Source organism: Anabrus simplex, chromosome 1 (genome assembly GCF_040414725.1).
Source record: "Anabrus simplex isolate iqAnaSimp1 chromosome 1, ASM4041472v1, whole genome shotgun sequence".
In the NCBI taxonomy this organism is placed as follows: Eukaryota; Metazoa; Arthropoda; class Insecta; order Orthoptera; family Tettigoniidae; genus Anabrus; species Anabrus simplex.
The window spans coordinates 1756979729-1757001839 of record NC_090265.1 but is presented as its reverse complement, the minus strand read 5'-3'; positions in this window follow the sequence as shown (position 1 = coordinate 1757001839).

The following is a 22111-nucleotide window of genomic DNA, read 5'->3' as shown; positions in this document are numbered from 1 at the left end:
ATCTCATATCTCGAAATCGATTTCCGTAATCATACCTTCCCGTCCCTAAAATTTAGCAGAGCCTCGCTGACAGTCATATTTTCTTTCATGTCTCACATCGCACCTTGTGAATAAGAGGGTGACAAGTACAAAAATGATGTCTCTGAGATAATTGCAATTTATAAAGGTCTATTAATGGATTTTTATATATTTTATATATTTATATAATTTATATATTTTGATATTTTTAATAACGTTTTCATGCCTACATTGCAGTTAGAATTATCATTTCGTCACTTATCACTCTCTTCTTCCCTAGGTGTGACTTGATTAATTAAAAAGTACCTCAATCTTTCGGACCGGATCTTTAAATCCGGACAAGAGGGAGGGGAAGGAAAGGGAGGAGTTGTAGAAGACAGGTGGTCTAATGCTCTAAGGGAAAGGAGATTGCAGGCCAAGGGCTCTATTCAGGATCAGAATTCAGGACAGGTGTCTGTGCGAAATCGGTACGAGTCACTCCAGGTAGAACAACAGAGGGAAGATGAGGGACAGGGAACTTTTGCTGAGATGCGTGGAAGTAGGAGGAAGGGAAAAGGTAGGAAAGGGAAATGTAGAGTAGAGGATAGGAAAAGACAGGTGGAACAGGGTCATGGGAAGGAGAAAAGGGAGGAGGAAGTAGCTTCTGCAGCAGTGAGAGAAGATAGGGCTGACCAGGAGGGGAGGGGATCAGATGAGGTGGGTAGGGTTGAGGCTCTGGTCATGGGGGATTCCATCGTTAGACACGTGGGGAAAGTGTGTGGAGGAAAGAGAACCAGGGTAGAATGTTATCCAGGAATTAGGTTGAGGCAGATGTTGAGGAAAGTAGAAGAGAGGGAGGATGGGAAGGAGAAGGTGGTAGTGTTTCACGTTGGTACCAACAACGCAAGGCAAGCTGATATAAGTACCAACATAGTTGGAGATGTGTGGGATCTGGTAAATGCAGCACGGGTGAAGTTTAAGAAAGCGGAGATTGTTATTAGTGGAATACTGTGTAGGAGGGATACTGACTGGAGGGTGATTGGGGATTTAAATGAGACTATGGAGTGGGTATGTGGGAAAATGGAAGTGAAATTTCTAGATCCTAATGGGTGGGTAGGAGAAAGGGATCTGCGCTCGGATGGCCTTCATTTAAACCGCAGTGGTACGTATAAGTTAGGAAATTTGTTTGGAAGGGTAATAGGGAGGTACATTCAGGGAAACGGGATGGCCTAGGGAGCGGTGATAAGGGAACAGGGAACTGGAAATCAAGTAGGGATGACATAAAATTGTTAGTGTTGAACTGTAGAAGTATTGTAAAGAAAGGAATAGAATTAAGTAATTTAATAGATATATATTCACAAGATATTGTAATAGGAGTTGAATCATGGCTGAGAAATGATATAATGGATGCAGAAATTTTCTCACGGCACTGGAGTGTGTATCGTAGAGATAGGATAGGAAAGGTGGGAGGGGGAGTTTTCATTCTGGTGAAAGAAGAATTTGTAAGCTACGAAAAAAGTTAAAGATGAGACACATGAAATTCTAGGTGTAAGGCGCATTTCTAAAGATAATAGGCAACTTGATATATTTGGAGTGTACAGATCGGGAAAGGGTAGCACTGACGCGGATTCGGAATTATTTGATAGGATAGTCAGCTATGTGGGAAACGACATGGAAAGAAATGTGATTGTAGCGGGAGATCTGAATTTGCCAGATGTCAATTGGGAAGGAAATGCGAACGACAGGAAGCATGACCAACAAATGGCAAATAAGTTAATATGGGAAGGACAACTGATTCAGAAAGTGATGGAGCCAACCAGAGGGAAAAATATCCTGGATGTGGTGCTGATAAAACCAGATGAGCTCTATAGGGAAACTGAAGTAATCGATGGTGTTAGTGATCATGAAGCTGTTTTTGTGGTAGTTAAAAATAAATGTGATAGAAAGGAAGGTCTTAAAAGTAGGACTGTTAGGCAGTACCATATGGCTGATAAAGCAGGTATGAGGCAGTTTCTAAAAAGTAACTATGATCGGTGGAAAACGGTAAATAAAAATGTAAACAGACTCTGGGATGGGTTTAAGGAAATTGTTGAGGAATGCGAAAACAGGTTTGTACCTTTAAGGGTGGTAAGGAATGGTAAAGACCCACCTTATTATAATGGAGAAATAAAGAGACTAAGAAGGAGGTGCAGACTGGAAAGAAATAGAGTTAGAAATGGCTGTGGAAGTAAGGAGAAATTGAAGGAACTTACTAGAAAATTGAATCTAGCAAAGAAGGCAGCTAAGGATAACATGATGGCAAGCATAATTGGCAGTCATACAAATTTTAGTGAAAAATGGAAGGGTATGTATAGGTATTTTAAGGCAGAAACAGGTTCCAAGAAGGACATTCCAGGAATAATTAATGAACAAGGGGAGTGTGTATGTGAGGATCTTCAAAAGGCAGAAGTATTCAGTCAGCAGTATGTAAAGATTGTTGGTTACAAGGATAATGTCGAGATAGAGGAAGAGACTAAGGCCAAAGAAGTAATAAAATTTACGTATGATAACAATGACATTTACAATAAGATACAAAAGTTGAAAACTAGAAAAGCGGCTGGAATTGATCAGATTTCTGGGGATATACTAAAGACAATGGGTTGGGATAGGCCTATAGTACCATATTTGAAGTACTTATTTGATTATTGTTTGGCCGAAGGAGCTATACCAGATGAATGGAGAGTTGCTATAGTAGCCCCTGTGTATAAAGGAAAGGGTGATAGACATAAAGCTGAAAATCACAGGCCAGTAAGTTTGACATGCATTGTATGTAAGCTTTGGGAAGGCATTTTTTCTGATTATATTAGACATGTTTGTGAAATTAATAACTGGTTCGATAGAAGGCAATTCGGTTTTAGGAAAGGTTATTCCACTGAAGCTCAACTTGTAGGATTCCAGCAAGATATAGCAGATATCTTGGATTCTGGAGGTCAAATGGACTGTATCGCGATTGACATGTCTAAAGCATTTGCTAGGGTGGATCATGGGAGACTACTGGCAAAAATGAGTGCAATTGGACTAGACAAAAGAGTGACTGAATGGGTTGCTATATTTCTAGAAAATAGATCTCAGAGAGTTAGAGTAGGTGAAGCTTTGTCTGACCCTGTAATAGTTGAGAGGGGAGTTCCTCAGGGCAGTGTTATCGGACCTTTATGTTTTTTATATATATAAATGATATGAGTAAAGGAGTGGAATCGGAGGTAAGGCTTTTTGCGGATGATGTTATTCTCTATAGAGTGATAAATAAGTTACAAGATTGTGAGCAACTGCAACGTGACCTCGAAAATATTGTGAGATGGACAGCAGGCAATGGTATGTTGATAAACGGGGCTAAAAGTCGGGTTGTGAGTTTTACAAATAGGAAAAGTCCTCTCAGTTTTAATTACTGCGTTGAAGGGGTGAAAGTTCCTTTTGGGGATCATTGTAAGTATCTAGGTGTTAATATAAGGAAAGATCTTCACTGGGGTAATCACATAAATGGGATTGTAAATAAAGGGTACCGATCTCTGCACATGCTTATGAGGGTGTTTAGGGGTTGTAGTAAGGATGTAAAGGAGAGTGCATATAAGTCTCTGGTAAGACCCCAACTAGAGTATGGTTCCAGTGTATTGGACCCTCACCAGGATTATCTGATTCAAGAACTGGAAAAAATCCAAAGAAAACAGCTCGATTTGTTCTGGGTGATTTCCGACAAAAGAGTAGCGTTACAAAAATGTTGCAATGTTTGGGTTGGGAAGAATTGAAAGAAAGAAGAAGAGCTGCTCGACTAAGTGGTATGTTCCGAGCTGTCAGCGGAGAGATGGCGTGGAATGACATTAGTAGACGAATAGGTTTGAATGGCGTCTATAAAAGTAGGAAAGATCACAATATGAAGATAAAGTTGGAATTCAAGAGGACAAACTGGGGCAAATATTCATTTATAGGAAGGGGAGTTAGGGATTGGAATAACTTACCAAGGGAGATGTTCAATAAATTTCCAATTTCTTTGAAATCATTTCGGAAAAGGCTAGGAAAGCAACAGATAGGGAATCTGCCACCTGGGCGACTGCCCTAAATGCAGATCAGTATTGATTTATTGACTATAAGCCGGAATGTGGGCTCAAGATTTCCTTACATTAAGGTTCTCAAGATTGTCGCCTGATTGTACAGGCATTGTCACGTCAAAACTAAGAGTACGAACATATCCTTTTGTAAAAATATTGCTAGTGGCTTTACGTCGTACCGACACAGATAGGTCTGATGGCGTCGATGGGATAGGGAGGACCTAGGAGTTGGAAGGAAGCAGCCTTGGCCTTAATTAAGGTACAGCCCCAGCATTTGCTTGGTGTGAAAATGGGAAACGACGGAAAACCATCTTCAGGGCTGCCGAGAGTGGGGTTCGAACCCACTATCTCCCGGATGCAAACTCACAGCCGTCCGCACGGCCAACTCGCTCGGTAAAATATATTGCTGATACTGCTGTGGGTAGAATTCAGAAAACGTGCAAGAAGTATTTAAGGAACTCTTAACGTTATACCAAATGCTGGACGTAAAGGTCTTTTAACCAGAGCTTCACAAAGAATACATATCTGTGTGTGTGGGACAGAAATGCAAAGGAGTGAGTGGATTTAAAGCAAGTAGGTCGCCGTACGTCCGCAGTTCCTGTGAGAAGTCAAGTGTAAACTTCTACCAGACCTCCTCCTCCTCCTCCTCTCTTCCCTCTTTCGTCTTTTTCTCTTTGAAACTTTTGAAGACATTACTAGAAGTGGAACCACACATACACACACACACACAAAGGAGCGTAACGGATAAGATGCGTGGAACAACTTGCAAACAAGTTTGGCTTCCAGAGTTTTCAACAGTTCAGAGGAATCCTGTCCGCAGGGAATACCACGACTTTAGAATTATTTATAGGCTTACGTTTATGTTGCTGTTGTTACTATCGCACAGTGACATTCTCTCATAGAGAAGTTAGAATGATTTAAATTATTTCAGGTTAAAGAATCGAAAATGTCTTTCAACATTGTGTGTCCAATCCTTGACCCAATTCTCTACGGAGCCGGGAATGAAGTGAGATGAATCTTCGCAGCCTGACCTGACGCGCTTCCTGACGTCAGCATCCTCAGAGGAGTTAATGAGGTGAAATTAATTACGTGATATTTGGTAGTAGGAAGGGATAGGGTGAAACTATGTCCCGGCAAATAGCACACTCCTGTAGAATACTGGGCGAGTTGGCCGTGTGGGTAGAGGCGCGCGGCTGTGAGCTTGCATCCGGGAGATAGTGGGTTCGGCAACCCTGAAGATGGTTTTGCGTGGTTTCACATTTGCACACCAGGCAAATGCTGGGGCTGTACCTTAATTAAGGCCACGGCTGCTTCCTTCCAACTCCTAGGCCTTTCCTATCGCATCATCGCCATAAGACCTACCTGTGTCGGTGCGAAGTAAAGCCACTAGCAAAAAACTCCTGTACAATAGTGACAAAGGATTTACACAAGGCTTAACGTCTCCATCCGTCGTACGAATCATATGCCCTCACCGTCTGGACACTGCGGAGATGTTTGTAATTGATTCACCGGGCGGATTGGCTCAGATGATTCAGGTGCTGCCCTTCTGACCCCAATTTTTAAGATTCGATCCTGGCACAGTCCGGGACTATTTGAAAGTGCTTAAATACGTCAGCCTCGTGCTGGTCAAATTATTGGCACATAAAAGAACTTCTGCGGTACTAAATTCCGGCACCTCGACGTCACCGAAAAACGTAAAAATAGTTGGATGTAAATTCAATATTATTATTATTAGTAGTAGTATTATCATTATTATTATTATTGTTATTGTAATTGAATACAGGCATTTGGCACGCAATTAGACATTGTATACCACCACTTCTGCTAGCCTGCTGGATAACTTTCTGATGGTGAATTTTTTAACTACCGGGACTCGAACCCGCTAACCATGATGTCATGCCATATAGACTTGACAACTTAACCTTCATGGACACCAGGCGGGATCAAGATGACTTTAAATAGATTAAAATTAATTTTTGTCTTCAGCCATGAGCAACACCCGAGGCAACAGACAATTCACTTTACGTCGCAGCGACATACACAGATCTTTTGGTGACGATGGGACAGCATTTGCCTAGAGTGAAAATGGAAAACCACGGAGAGCTCACAGCTGTGTGACACGAACAGCTAGGCCAAGTAGCTCGGTATAAACATCTGAATACCAGTCTGTATAAGATCATCGAGTATAAAGATTATTTTAATTTTAATTTATTGTATTAGCCTTCTCGTATCCCTCCATTTGGCTACCACAATGTGGTGTTACAAAATAAATGTACAAGGATTTATTAACACAAGTCTAAATACCAAATACAATCACTTTATACATACGTAACATAATATGTTTAAAATAAAATAATGAAGAGCGTAGCAGGTTGGATTTACACTAGAATATTGCGGTCCTTTATATTACTTACTGTTAAAAAATAAACACAGTATTCTTATTAGTGTCCATATAGAAAACAAGCGTTCCAAAAATATTGCAAAGTTTGGGCTGGGAAGATTTGGGAGAAAGGAGACGAGCTGCTCGACTAACTGATATGTTCCAAGCTATCAGCGGAGAGGTGGAGTGGAATTACATCAGTAGACGAGTAAGTTTTGAGTAGTATCTTTAAAGGTAGAAAATATCACAATATACATATATACATAAAATAAGAGTTTTGTCTGTACATTGCTCAGAATTTGAAAAGAATGGTATTTCTGTTCAGTCACGTCCACAGTAACAAGAAAATGCACTTTTTACTTTTCCGTAATTTCTGTCTGTCTGTCTGTCTGTCTGTCTGTCTGTCTGTCTGTCTGTCTGTCTGTCTGTCTGTCTGTCTGTCTGTCTGTCTGTCTGTCTGTCTGTCTGTCTGTCTGTCTGTCTGTCTGTCTGTCTGTCTGTCTTTAGGCTATGTATGTATGTATGTACACGCATCACGAGGAAACGGCTGAAGAGAATTTAATGAAAATCGGTATATAAAGTCGGGTGATGAGCCACTACAATCTAGGCTATAAATCGTTTTATTCACGCTGACTGAAATTGTAGTTTAGGGGAAGGCCTAAAATTTAATTCTTAAATATTTTAATCGTTAGTGGTCCTGTCGATAAATACTACGCAACTAAAGTTGTATTGAAATAAATTTCCGATCATTTATGTCTTATACATTTTACCGTACCGGCTACGAGAACACAGATATTCATGAATTTGTATTTTTGTTGCTAAGTCCATATAAGTGCCGAGCCGCGAGAAAATGGATAAACATAATTTAATGAAAATCGGTATATAGAGTCGGGGATTCAGAAACTACATTTAAGGTGTAAACAATTTTATTCACCCTGGACGAAATGGTAGTTTAGGGGTAGGCACCTAAAATTTAATGTTTAATCACCTTTGTTATTGGTCATATCGAAAAGTACTACATAATAAAAGTTATAGAGAATACAATTTTCGATCATTCATGTATTATTCGATTTTAAATTTGCGTCTATGCTAAGAGTGGTATTTCAGAGTCGGAAGAAATTTAAATGTAAAGGCCTAGAATATCGAAAGCGCATAACATTGATCAACAATAATATTACATTGACCATTGTTTGTTGTGATGTTCTTTGTCTCGTATGCTGCAACTCAACTCCGATACATGCGATTACTGTTGCGTACCGAGTAGGACCTATAACAGCCTGACTGAATATTGGAGGGAAATAGCTGGGGAGCTAGATAACTTTCTTCTTTAGCATGCCATTCCTCAGGTTCATACATTTTCTGATAGTGCTGGTACGTAACACACTGGTTCATCGTAGTATTCCAGCTACCGTATTTAATCCCTACTCTGAAGCACTGTTTTGAATGAGCAGAGTGCACACTTAAGGTAGAAGCTCTCTTAGTAGTAGTAGTAGTAGTAGTAGTAGTAGTAGTAGTAGTAGTAGTAGTAGTAGTAGTAGTAGTAGTAGTAGTATGAATTGGTCTAGAATTACAGTTTGGGCCTATTCCAAATCATAGCACCACAATTCAGTAAATAACTCAAATTTCAACCCTGAGCCGTTTCCTAAGAAAAGCTTCTTTCTCTTCACTTTTATTAAATCTGTATTCATTTTATTTCAAATTACCAGCGAAGATGGCGTTTCTTGTCTGGCTTGGAGAAAAAATTGCCTCCAAGTCAGATAGTTTTCCCCCACCAGTGTAGTGAATTGAGATTTTCCGATTCATCGGATGCTCCCAGCAAACAGATAAATGAACTGGCATAGTTTTTGCCCCGGGACTCTCCACTATTCAACACATACCCCCCACCCCTAACCCCCCGCCGATAAAAAACGAAGAGTATTCACGGATCACGGCTGTCTGCGGCCTGGTCATTCCAGCTCTGGAACTTTGGACTGTTAGATCGGCAGCGTTGTATTGTTCGTTAAAAGTGAGGAAATGTTTGGTTTTTCATTTGATTGAGTATTTCATATGAAAGCATTGCTTTTAATTGCGCCACTCCTACTGACGTCATTGTAATGATCTCTGTTCATTTCAGTTGGAAAAACCACTAAGAGAGTCTTTCTAAGGATCTAAAACGGCACGGGGAGAGTGAGTGTCTACCAATATAATGAAAACTCCCCAACCTGATTGTGACTGATGGTAGGCAAGCGGGCCTACCATTACAAAGACAATACCCTAACCCAGTCCCCGTATGAGAAAAGACGTTTGGTGACTTCCCCGTCGCGTTTCTAGGTTACGTTAAGAGCTATGCATTTTAATACAATCTTGCTCACAACGTGTACATTACTTAAAATAAAATGCTGCATAGAATGCAGAATTCCGTAGCGAGGCACGGGTACATCAGCTAGTTTGAAGATAAAGCTGGAATTCAAGAGGACAAACTGGGGCAAGTATTCGTTTATCGGAAGGGGAATTAGGGATTGTAAATACACTGACTGACAGACAGAGCAAATGCAACACCAAGAAGGAGTGGTTCGAAAGGGATGAAAGTTGGGGAAAAACAGAGACGGCACGGACGAATAATTGATGTTTATTTCAAACCGATATGCAGGTTACACAATGCGCACGGCATCGACTCAGTAGGATGTAGGACCACCGCGAGTGGCGATGCACGCAGAAACACGTCGAGGTACAGAGTCAATAAGAGTGCGGATGGTGTCCTGAGGGATGGTTCTCCATTCTCTGTCAACCATTTGCCACAATTGGTCGTCCGTACGAGGCTGGGGCAGAGTTTGCAAACGGCGTCCAATGAGATCCCACACGTGTTCGATTGGTGAGAGATCCGGAGAGTACGCTGGCCACGGAAGCATCTGTACACCTCGTAGAGCCTGTTGGGAGATGCGAGCAGTGTGTGGGCGGGCATTATCCTGCTGAAACAGAGCATTGGGCAGCCCCTGAAGGTACGGGAGTGCCACCGGCCGCAGCACATGCTGCACGTAGCGGTGGGCATTTAACGTGCCTTGAATACGCACTAGAGGTGACGTGGAATCATACGCAATAGCGCCCCAAACCATGATGCCGCGATGTCTAGCGGTAGGGCGCTCCACAGTTACTGCCGGATTTGACCTTTCTCCACGCCGACGCCACACTCGTCTGGGGTGACTATCACTGACAGAACAGAAGCGTGACTCATCGGAGAACACGACGTTCCGCCATTCCCTCATCCAAGTCGCTCTAGCCCGGCACCATGCCAGGCGTGCACGTCTATGCTGTGAAGTCAATGGTAGTCTTCTGAGCGGACGCCGGGAGTGCAGGCCTCCTTCAACCAATCGACGGGAAATTGTTCTGGTCGATATTGGAACAGCCAGGGTGTCTTGCACATGCTGAAGAATGGCGGTTGACGTGGCGTGCGGGGCTGCCACCGTTTTTCGGCGGATGCGCCAATCCTCGCGTGCTGACGTCACTCGGGCTGCGCCTGGACCCCTCGCACGTGCCACATGTCCCTGCGCCAACCATCTTCGCCACAGGCGCTGCACTGTGGACACATCCCTATGGGTATCGGCTGCGATTTGACGAAGCGACCAACCTGCCCTTCTCAGCCCGATCACCATACCCCTCGTAAAGTCGTCTGTCTGCTGGAAATGCCTCCGTTGACGGTGGCCTGGCATTCTTAGCTATACACGTGTCCAGTGGCACACGACAACACGTTCTACAATGACTGTCGGCTGAGAAATCACGGTACGAAGTGGGCAAGTCGCCAACGCCCTGTCCCATTTATCGTTCGCTACGTGCGCAGCACAGCGGCGCATTTCACATCATGAGCATACCTCAGTGACGTCAGTCTACCCTGCAATTGGCATAAAGTTCTGACCACTCCTTCTTGGTGTTGCATTTGCTCTGTCAGTCAGTGTTCTTACCAAGAGAGATGTTCAATAAATTTCCAATTTCTTTGCAATCATTTAAGAAAAGGCTAGGAAAACAACAGATAGGGAGTCTGCCACCTGGGCGACTGCCCTAAATGCACATCAGTAGTGACTGATTGATTGATTGATTGATTGATTGATTGATTGATTGATTGATTGATTGATTGATTGATTGATTGATTGATTGATTGATTGATTGATTGATTGATTGATTGATTGATTGATTGATTGATTTAATATTGCACTCGATAATGAACTTTTTGCGATAAAATAAAAAAATATATATTCTTCTACTGGTAACCACGAACCGAACATATTTAAAGGTATAATCCAGAGGTGTTTCTAACAACGCATTGCTGTGATGAATTGATTAGGGGGCCAATCAATTGGGAACCCCTGTTTGGGGTGGCCATCAGTATGATGATATATGTAGGTTGTTTAAAAACGTGTCCCTTAATTGTACAGGTCGATTGAACAAAACTCCAATAAATATGTCAATACTTGTTGAGATGTGGGACAATCCGTCCTCTGATACCCATCTGTCCGTTGCATACACGTATACACTTTAGATGGGGTTACCATGCATCATTCCAGCCTTATTTATATCTTCCCATTTCTAGAAAATAGATCTCAGAGAGTTAGAGTAGGTGAAGCTTTGTCTGACCCTGTAATAGTTGAGAGGGGAGTTCCTCAGGGCAGTGTTATCGGACCTTTTTGTTTTCTTATATATATAAATGATATGAGTAAAGGAGTGGAATCGGAGGTAAGGCTTTTTGCGGATGATGTTATTCTCTATAGAGCGATAAATAAGTTACAAGATTGTGAGCAACTGCAACGTGACCTCGAAAATATTGTGAGATGGACAGCAGGCAATGGTATGTTGATAAACGGGGCTAAAAGTCAGGTTGTGAGTTTTACAAATAGGAAAAGTCCTCTCAGTTTTAATTACTGCGTTGATGGGGTGAAAGTTCCTTTTGGGGATCTTTGTAAGTATCTAGGTGTTAATATAAGGAAAGCTCTTCACTGGGGTAATCACATAAATGGGATTGTAAATAAAGGGTACCGATCTCTGCACATGCTTATGAGGGTGTTTAGGGGTTGTAGTAAGGATGTAAAGGAGAGTGCATATAAGTCTCTGGTAAGACCCCAACTAGAGTATGGTTCCAGTGTATGGGGCCCTCACCAGGATTACCTGATTCAAGAAGTTGAAAAAATCCAAAGAAAAGCAGCTCGATTTGTTCTGGGTGATTTCCGACAAAAGAGTAGCGTTACAAAAATGTTGCAATGTTTGGGTTGGGAAGAATTGAGAGAAAGAAGAAGAGCTGCTCGACTAAGTGGTATGTTCCGAGCTGTCAGCGAAGAGATGGCGTGGAATGACATTAGTAGACGAATAGGTTTGAATGGCGTCTATAAAAGTAGGAAAGATCACAATCTATATAAATAAAATTGTTTCTGTTTGTCTGTTTGTCTGTCTGTTTGTCTGTTCCACCATCACGTCGAAACGGCTGGATAGATCTCAACCAAACTTCATATTTAGAGTATACTGACCCCGGGGAAGGTTTCGATATGCATATCATCTTAAAATCTTTGAAAAGACGGGGGTTTTATAGGAAAAACAGTTTTCCTCCATTTTCTCTTATACTATTATAGGCAAAATATCGAATTTGTCGTATAAGGACGAGACAAAGCTCAATTTAATCCTCTTGACGCAAAGAACAAAACTCGGTAAGCCCTACGGGCCCGAAAACCATGTTTTAAGGCCCTAAAACCAACCGTTACGGAGATATTGGCACCACACTACCCCTGCTCTAGGAATCGGATAAAGAAATGAACTGCCGTAACCATGGCAACGTCAGCTCCAGGATTCTAGAGCAGTGAGATTATGCATGTACGTTTGGGCATAGCTGTCAACCAAAATAGGTACAAATAAGACTTAATATCTGGGAAAAAAATATACTGTTGTGTAAGGGACTCATAGGACTCCTTTGGGCGGGGATGGAAAGGGGGTGAAGAACGAGTGTAAAAATCTATATAAATAAAATTGTTTCTGTTTGTCTGTCTGTTTGTCTGTTCCACCATCACGTCGAAACGGCTGGATAGATCTCAACCAAACTTCATATTTAGGGTATACTCATCCCGGAGAAGGTTTTGATATGCATATCATTTTAAAATCCTTGAATAGACAGGGGGTTTATAGGAAAACCAGAATGGTTTTTCCACCATCACGTCGAAACGGCTGGATAGATCTCAACCAAACTTCATATTTAGAGGATACTCATCGCGGGGAAGTTTTCAATATGCATATCATTTTAAAATATTTGAATATATGGGGGGTTTATAGGAAAATCAGAATGGTTTTTCCACCATCACGTCGAAACGGCTGGATGGATCTCAACCAAACATTGTATTTAGAGTATACTAATCCCGGGGAAGGTTTAGATATGCATATCATTTTAAAATCCTTGAATAGACGGGGGGTTTATAGGAAAACCAGAGTGGTTTTCCCACCATCACGTCGAAACGGCTGGATAGATCTCAGCCAAACTTCATATTTAGAGTATACTCATCCCACGAAAGGTTCCGATATGCATATAATTTTAAAATCTTTGAATAGACGGGGTGTTTATAGGAAAACCACAGTGGTTTTCCTCTATTTTCTCTTATACTATTGATTTTCTGTAAACTTCGTTTACCGTACGTGAAACGTCTCTTCATTATAAACAACTTTCGTTATGTTCATAATTTACCTTACTCTTCACATGACGGAGAAATTTACAATTTTCTGCTGGTATCATGCTCTGCATTTAGTGACCGACAGACCGACAACGAACCTACAGGTTACCATGGCAACGTCTCTGACTGCATGCCAGTAGGGAAGTAACGTATTGCCATTTTCCTCATCATGCTTTTAAATTCGTGGTTGTTCCTTGGGTAGATGGCAAGAGAGGCATCAATCGGCTCATCTGCGGGATATTGGCGGAATATCGTTGGAGGTTATAACCGCCCTCGAATAGATTAAGTAATAACACCATTAGTCATCTTCATATTTGTTTACCTAAGAATCACTGAACCTAAATTTCTCCTCTGTTAGCGCTTTATTATATCCATAACTCACGGCATTTATTTATTTGTCGTTATCCGGCTGTCCTCAGTTATAATCCATTTTCTATTAGTTTCAACATTCTTAACTGTATTATTTTCTTCCTTAATTACGCCGTATGTACGTGAATGCTAGAAACTATTGGATGCATTTCCACCAAGATTCGTATTTAGAATACACCTGTCCTTGATAGGTTTCAGGGCAAATATTGTTTCTAAATCCCTGAACTAACTGGGGGTTTATACGAAACCGAAACAGTGATTTTGCACTTCCAAAAAATATACACAACAAAAGTTTATGGAAGTCTACCTACCTTGGTAGAAATTAATGTCTAAACCTTTTTTTCTCATGTGCATCATTTCGATACGAGGATCAATAAGGGAGATATCATTAAAGGACCGTTTTTCTGTACAAGTCCCATCGGACTTAACTCACGAGCGGGTGCGTGTAAAGCGTATTCCTTACAACTTGAAAACTACTGAAGACATTCGAAACAAAATTTATATTTAGCATCCACCTGTCCAAAGGTAGGTTTTAAACGTAAATCACATTTCATGTTCCGGAATGGACTGGCGGTTTATAAGGAACCGAAATGGTGATTTTACTCTTCCACAATATATACAGAACAAGACCAACCTGACTGGAAATCGACCAAACCTGATGGAATTCCACCTCTAAACCTTTTTTTTCATGTGCATTTTTTCGTCAGGAGGATTAATAAGGGAGATATCATGAATGGTCACTTTTGCAGGTTAAGTCCAGCGGACATAGCCCAAAAGGTGTTTTACATGGAGCAGATTCCTTATCTATATAAATCAAATCGTAACGACTGTGTACCTCTACACTGACTATTTTGGCGAAATTTTCGTACAGCTTTCCGTTTAAGGGGTAATAATAACAATCTCCATAATTTTTGATTTCCTGAAAGTCCTAATTTTTACCCGCCTCGCCCAAAATCCACATTGTGGCATAATCTGCCAGAAGAATAAGAAGATAATTGAAATTTGACAAAATTATACGTTTTAGCCTGTAACGAATGAAAAATCCTATATCATTAAATTTTTCATTTTTTATCCCCGAAGAATATCGAAATATGCAGGCAATTTTAATGATGGTGCAGACCTTCGGAAATTCCTATCACGTAACGGATTGCACAATCTCCGTTCAATTTGGAATGATCTACAACCTTGGTCTTATGACTTTATGCCGTATCTGTATCCCTTTTACGTTTGATTTTTCTCTATTAATCGATGTTAAGTCAATTTGGAATTTTCACATGCATTATTCATACTTTCAATTACTTATATGAAATACAGAATCATCAAACTCTTCACGAAAATTGGCCCACTCAGTAGCCATATGTGAGCCAAATGCTACGTATGTAGCTGTCACATTATTATCCGAAAAGTAGCGTAATGTGAGATGATCTTACAAAACCTTTACCCTGTTCCACGTTTCTAAATCTGACCCAAGAATAGATGACATATCATTGGACCAGCCATTTAGGCCACTAAATCCGGCGTGTCTTATGGTATAATCCTTTGTCGATATGACGTACGTTTAGTAGCAGTTAATCTGTAAATGAAGGTCTTCAATATTGTAAACACGCATATACTTTCGTATGTCGATCTATATATATTCACTGATGTCGATTTAGCGATCGAGAAAGGGTCGGTCTGCTATTGTAATCAGTACTCCCCACACCGACTTTGACTGGCAGTAGGAAAGGGTTCCTTCTCCAACTCCTGTGTAACTGTCATTAGTAAGGAAGGCCTACAATTGTAATGAATAGTTCCCTTCTCGATTTGACTTGCAGAAGGTAAGTGAGCATGCAGTTTTGTTTAAAACTCCCCTACCCGATTGTGTTTGGCAGTAGGCAAGGGTGCCCGCCATTATAAAGAAATGTACTCATCTAAAATGTGACTGGCATTAGGCATAGTGGCCTGCTATTTTGATGGAAACTCACCAACTTGGTGTGACTGGCAGTACGCTGGCTGGCAGTAGGAAAAGGGGCCTGTCATTATAATGATAACTGCACAACTCAATTTCGAGTGATAGTAGGGTAATTGCCTGCCATTATAATAAAAACTGTAATCTGTCTGGAGGTAGGAAAGGGGGGCTGCCATTTTAACGAAAACTCCCCAAATCGATTCTGTCCGCATAGTAGGCAATGGGGCCTGCAATTATAATGTAAACTTCCCAACCTGATTGTGAATGCCAGTAGGCAAGTGAGCCTGCCGTTATATCACAAATCCGTAACAAACACTTTACATTGGAAACGTACGGGGACCTCCCCATGCTCTTTCTCGGATAACGCTAAGAGACATGCAATTTTAAAACTATCTTATTTACTGCATGTACACTATTTACTTCGATATTCGAATACAATGTAGAATACCGTAGCGAAGCACGGGTACATTCGCTAGTATGAAGATAAAGTTGGAATTGAAGAGGACAAACTGGGGAAAATATTCATTTATAGGAAGGGGAGTTAGGGATTGGAATAACTTACCAAGGGAGATGTTCAATAAATTTCCAATTTCTTTGAAATCATTTCGGAAAAGGCTAGGAAAGCAACAGATAGGGAATCTGCCACCTGGGCGACTGCCCTAAATGCAGATCAGTATTGATTGATTGATGAACGAATCACGAACTCTTGAGATCACACTGGCTGTGCTCAGATTTGGTCACATACACTCGTAACGTGTGAACATTTTCGATTGGTTGGGCATAAACTAATGCATTCAAATGTCCCGATAGCTAGAAATCCATAGGATTGAAGTCAGGTGAATGGGGAGGTCATGCTACCGGAGCTCTTCGACCAATCCATCGCCCAGGAAATTTTTGGGATAAGTACTGTCGCACGAGGTGTAGTAAATGGGGTGGTTCCCCGGTGAGCATAAACTACTTTCGTTGTCTATATGCAAGGGCAACGTTCCTTAGTAGCACTGGTAATTCATCGCGTAGTAATCAGTGATACAGACAAACTGTTTATCTGTTTGGTAACGTGTACGGCCCTATGAGTCCGTCACCCACAATTCCTGCCCGCACATTGATACTGAAGCGAACCTGATGTCTCATCTCCATTAAAGAATTACCGAAATCGGTTGAGTGGTTCTCAAAGTTATTCTCCACAAACAAACTCATAAACTTCCTTTCTTAATCCGTTTACCCTCCAGGGTTGGTTTTTCCCTCGGACTCAGCGGGGAATGACAACTCTGCCTCTAGGGTAGTATCCTGGAGCGTGAGACTTTTGGTCTGGGGATGAAAGTGGGTAGGAGAGCCAGTACCTCACCCAGACAGCCTCACCCCCTATGATGCACAGAAGGGATAGACAAGGAAGAGGGAAGGAAGCGCCCATGGCCTTAAGTTAGGTACCATCCCGGTATTTGCTTTGAATGGAAGTGGGAAACCACGGAAGACCACTTCGAGGATGGTTGAGGTGGGAATCGAACTCCCTTCTACTCAATTGACCTCCAGAGGCCTCCGGGTGTGACAGCTAATCACACTAACCTCTGCACCTCAAACTTCCTTATTAATATTTTTTGACCCAATAGCACGATACCTATACAAGTTTATTACACAAATATATTTTTTTTAACCCATGACAGAGCAGCAACGAACAAACTCACTCATTTTAATTGTGGGTAAGGTATTATTAGTGAACGAATGATCATTAGGAGGTAGTGACATATCTAAGAATTTTTTTCTCTATGTCTGTTGTAATTTTCACGTATTTCGACAAGATGTAAATTGCTGTTTCGACTCGTTCTTCATCTTCGGCTGATTTTCGCACACCCTGAGGGGATGGGGTGGTCACGGCTGCGATATGTGTCGCACATTTGGACTTGACCCTTTGCGGAGGAATCTACTCACTATTGCATGTGGTTGTTGTGTATATATGAAGAGGAGCGTATTGACGCAAACTCAAATACCCTGTCTTCGAGTCATAGGAAGCAGCCCCATTCAGAATATCTGCTCCATCCAGGAATCAAACCGGGAACCCTGTGGCCCGATGACCTTGGCGCTGACTATTCAACCAAATAGCCAGATAATTAATACAGCCTATGCGAAACAGTTTTTACAGAATTCACTATACCTGAAACTTTGGTTAGAGCCTCAGAATTATCTGCCAAGTTGATAATTATGAGTACCATTCTCTAGCCGTTTATAGATGAATAGGCTAATACAGGTCAAGATATAAAACACTGATCATTTCTGAAACGCTCCGTATATTTCGATACGTTCACCACAGTCGTTAGGAAATTGGTCGTGCGGAAAATGAATTGTACTTTGCTTGCCGATAGAAAGTGGTGTTCTGTTCGTACAACACCCCCAACTGACTCAGTGTTACACGTCTGTTCTTTGATATAATTTCATCAGTGGAATTAACAAGCGCATCTGCTGATGATCGATGACCATCCTGTCTTTAGTCTTCTGCAGTCGTCAAACCCTCTGCAAATTCACGAACCCATTTCCACGTTTTCTAGAAAGAGATACTTTGGACACACATAATTTTGGACAGTTTCGAAACCGTACTTGGGCCGGTGAGCGTTAAAAACGGCATGAAAGTTATAAAATCACCGGGCGACGACAGTGTTCAGTATGTGGAGTGTGTGTTCAAAATGTACTATTTTCATTTTTTTTTATCGTTCTTATGTATTGCAGTAGTTAAATGAAATGGCGTACAGCTTTTATTGCCGGGAGTGTCCGAGGACAAGTTCGCCTTTCCAGGTGCAGGTCTTTTGAATTGACACCCGTAGGCATCCTGCGCGTCCTGATGAGGATGAAATGATAATGAAGACGACCTATACATCCAGCTCCCGTGCGAGCGGAATGAACCAATAATGGTTAAAATTCTCGACCCTGCTGGGAATCGAAGCCGGTACCCCAGTGATAGTAAGGCCAGCATGCTAACCATTTAGCCATGGAGACGGATATTGCAGTACTTGAATAATAACGATTGCCATGAGAAGTCCAAGTCAGGAAGATCTAATTCTTTAAAAGTAGTACCACACCCGAACATAGGACGTTCCATGTTCCTTTATTATGCATTACCTTGTGTTTCTCCACAACTTTCTTAGGGCGGAAATAGTGAACAGACAACCCTCAGGATGACATCAACCAATAATGCAGTTACGGTCATCTTGAGGTAAAAATTACCAGTGCTGCGTGTCCTTTTTTTTAAAATGTAGGAATAAATTTACCTATAGTTTGGTATTATTTCAGTTTTCAAATTTAGATTAGAGCAGAGTTGGTCATTTATTTGAATTTACCTTAACGAGCGCGGACTTGTGAAGAGAGTTGAGGAATAGTACAGCATCATCTATTTCTGATGTCAGATTTTATCAATCTTTTTTCACTTGGGAGTATATTTTGTTGAATATAAAGGGACGCGTTCCTCAGTTTGGCCTGATTTATTGATGATTATTGAGTGACTTAACTCGGGTAGATTTGTTTCAAAATTTTGCTCAGGCTAAGATCCCGCGAGGATTTCGCTGTTTTTGGAAGTCTGAATCTCCGTTATTTTGTGTTATTCCGCCGTGTGATAGGCGAGGGTAATTTATTTGCGTCTACCGAGAAGGATTTTTGGAAGCGGCCAATCTTTGTATTTTGTCCATGACATTTCTGGATTGTTGTAGATGAGATATTTAAATAGAGCGTTGTTTTCATTTCTAAGTCATCCTGATGTGGTTATATCGGTATTTATCAGAATTAGTGTTATGTAATCTTTTCCAAGAACCAACTTTGATTAGGGAGTGAATTCTACAAAGTGTTATTTGTTTATTTTGATACCTTTTCCATCCTGATTGTGTATGTGGAATAGCCTGAATGAAGCATACTTATTATTTTGGAATGGAAAGTATGACAACGTGTTATGCTCTGTAATTTTTGTACATATTTGTTTCTGTTCTTGTGATTTGTTTGTGTGTGGTTCCGATCGACGGTTTGATATATATATATTTGTGTTGCGACTTTTGTTATAGTAGGATGTGCTTTACGACTCAGATATTTTATGTGTATAGTTACATTAGGTATTTTACCCCCAAAGTGCATTACATGACAACTAAAGTCAGGGACCCTACTGCATTGCCAAATGTGCAGACAAGGAAAGTACTTATCTATAGCTGAATGAATTAACGAAACAAGCGGGTGCGTGGTGTGAGCACATGAGCCCAATTTCTTTAAAGTGTTAACATATTTTCTGTGGTCAGTGTAACGCTAAGTGCGTGTGTCGGCGTACGATTGCTATGTTTAATTGTAAAGATTACCCCAAGACGTACTCTACAAAATCGAGTCAACGTAAGGATTTGTAAAGTTTTGTCACCTGTTTTATTGAAGGTCTATTTCATTCCTTTGCTTTTATGAATAAATATCGTTCCCAAAACTGGCGTCATGCTACTGTCAATATCATTTATAGAGATAGTGTACCTTGTCTTGTTCTACATCAAAAATCCAGGGCGTAATTTTATGATAGGTATATTTTAGCGGAGTTCGGATTGAGCACGCCTGGGATCCTCTGACTAGTTTAATAGTAGAATAAGGGAACAATATATAAACAAAATCCCATGAATTTTGCCCGCACAAAGAGGATCAGAGTGAGGGAGCTCCGCCAGTGACCACTAGTTCAATAAATTCACTGCTTTGTAACTGCTTCTGTGACAAGATTCTTATTTAAAGTATTGTGCGCTGGTTTTCTTTTTTGCAACTTGATTTACGTCGCACCGACACATATAATTCTTATGGCGACGATGGGATAGGAAAAGGACAGAGTGGGAAGGAAACGGCCCTGGCCTTAATTAAGGTACAGCCTCAGAATTTGCCTGGTGTGAAAATGGGAAACCACTGAAAACTATCTTCAGGACTGCCAAGAATGGGGTTCGAACCCACTATCTTCCAGAATCAAGCTCACAGCTGCGTAACCCTAACCACATGGCCATATGCTCGGTACTTGTGTACCTATGCGAAATATGTCAGTGTGACTACAAACTGCAGGATAGGAAATGTAAGTCGGAATGGGATATATCCCTTTGTTTCTGAACAATAGAACAAGTAATATTATTCTTTGTCCGCCTCTGTGGTGTAGTGGTTAGTGTGATTAGCTGCCACCTCTGGAGGCCCGGATTCAATTCCCGGCTCTGCCGCGAAATTTGAAAAGTGGCACGAGGTCTGGAACGGGGTACACTCAGCCTCGGGAGGTCAACTGAGTACAGGTGGGTTCGATTCCCACGTCAGCCATCCTGGAAGTGGTTTTCCGTGGTTTCCCACTTCTCCTCCAGGCATAAGCCTGGATGGTACCTAACTTAAGGCCACGGTCGCTTCTTTCCCTCTTCCTTGCCTACCACTTCCAGTCTTCCCGTCCCCCACCAAGGCCCCTGTTCAGTATAGCAGGTGAGGCCGCCTGCGCGAGGTACTGGTCATCCTCCCCAGTTGTATCCCCCTACCCAATGTCTCATGCTCCAGGACACTGCCCTTGAGGCGGTAGAGGTGGGATCCCTCGCTAAGTCGAATGGAAAAACCAACCCTGGAGAATAAACAGATTATGAAGAAGAAAATTGTTCCTTGACTCGTCCACTATTAAAATATATATCATTACTTTATCGTATGTTTTCCAGTGAGCTAAATGTGTAATCTAGATTTTTTCAAAAATTTTTTTCTATTTGGCCTTACGTCGCACCGACACAGATATGTCTTATGGCGACGATGGTATACGAAAGGTCTAGGAAGTGGAAGGAAGCGGCCGTGGCCTTAATTAATGTACAGCCCTACCATTTGCCTGGTGTGAAAATGGGAAACCACGGAAAATCATCTTTATGGCTGCCGACACTGTGGCTCGAACTCACTATCTCCCGATTACTGGATACTGGCCGCTCTTAAGCAACTGCAGCTATCGAGCTCGGTAGTGAAATCTAGAAGTAATACAATTCTGTATAGGTAATTACCATGTATCTTAAAATATTCAAATTCGTCTCTGGACGGATTTTCATCTCGTTATGCCTACCACATCTTCTGTTTCAGTAAAGATTAGCATATTCCGTCTTAGAAAGTACAAGGCTCGAATACAGCAGCATTACCGTAATTTTTCGCGTGTAATGTACTATGATTCCAAAATAATAAACAATTATACACATATTTACAACGGAACGCAAGTATGAATTTCACTTATGTGCAACCAAATTTGAGAAATCACCTGAATTCGACGTTAAATGCGATGTTTGAAAGATATTGAGTCCTGTCTCTTACAATGTCCTGTGTCACAGCAACTGTCCCTAAATCTTCGCACTGAGGTTACGACTGTTGACCTGCCGAAGCGTACATAATCCTCTTTAGAAAATGCTTTTCTCTTGTTCGCAACACTCCTCTTGTACGGCAATGCAGATGGGAAAATGCGGTACGTACATCTTGAGCTAGAGTGCAAACAGATCTTTTGTACTGATCACCTTGATTCTGAATTTCGAGGAGTTGGGCGTATTACTCTCGTGAGGAATTATTCCGTCGTTTGACGTCATACCGTAAGAGTGCAATTTGAACATGTAGAAGAGGAATTATACGTATTATTAAGAAGCGAATAACCAGTATTTCGTGACATTCAGATTCTTAAAATCACTAC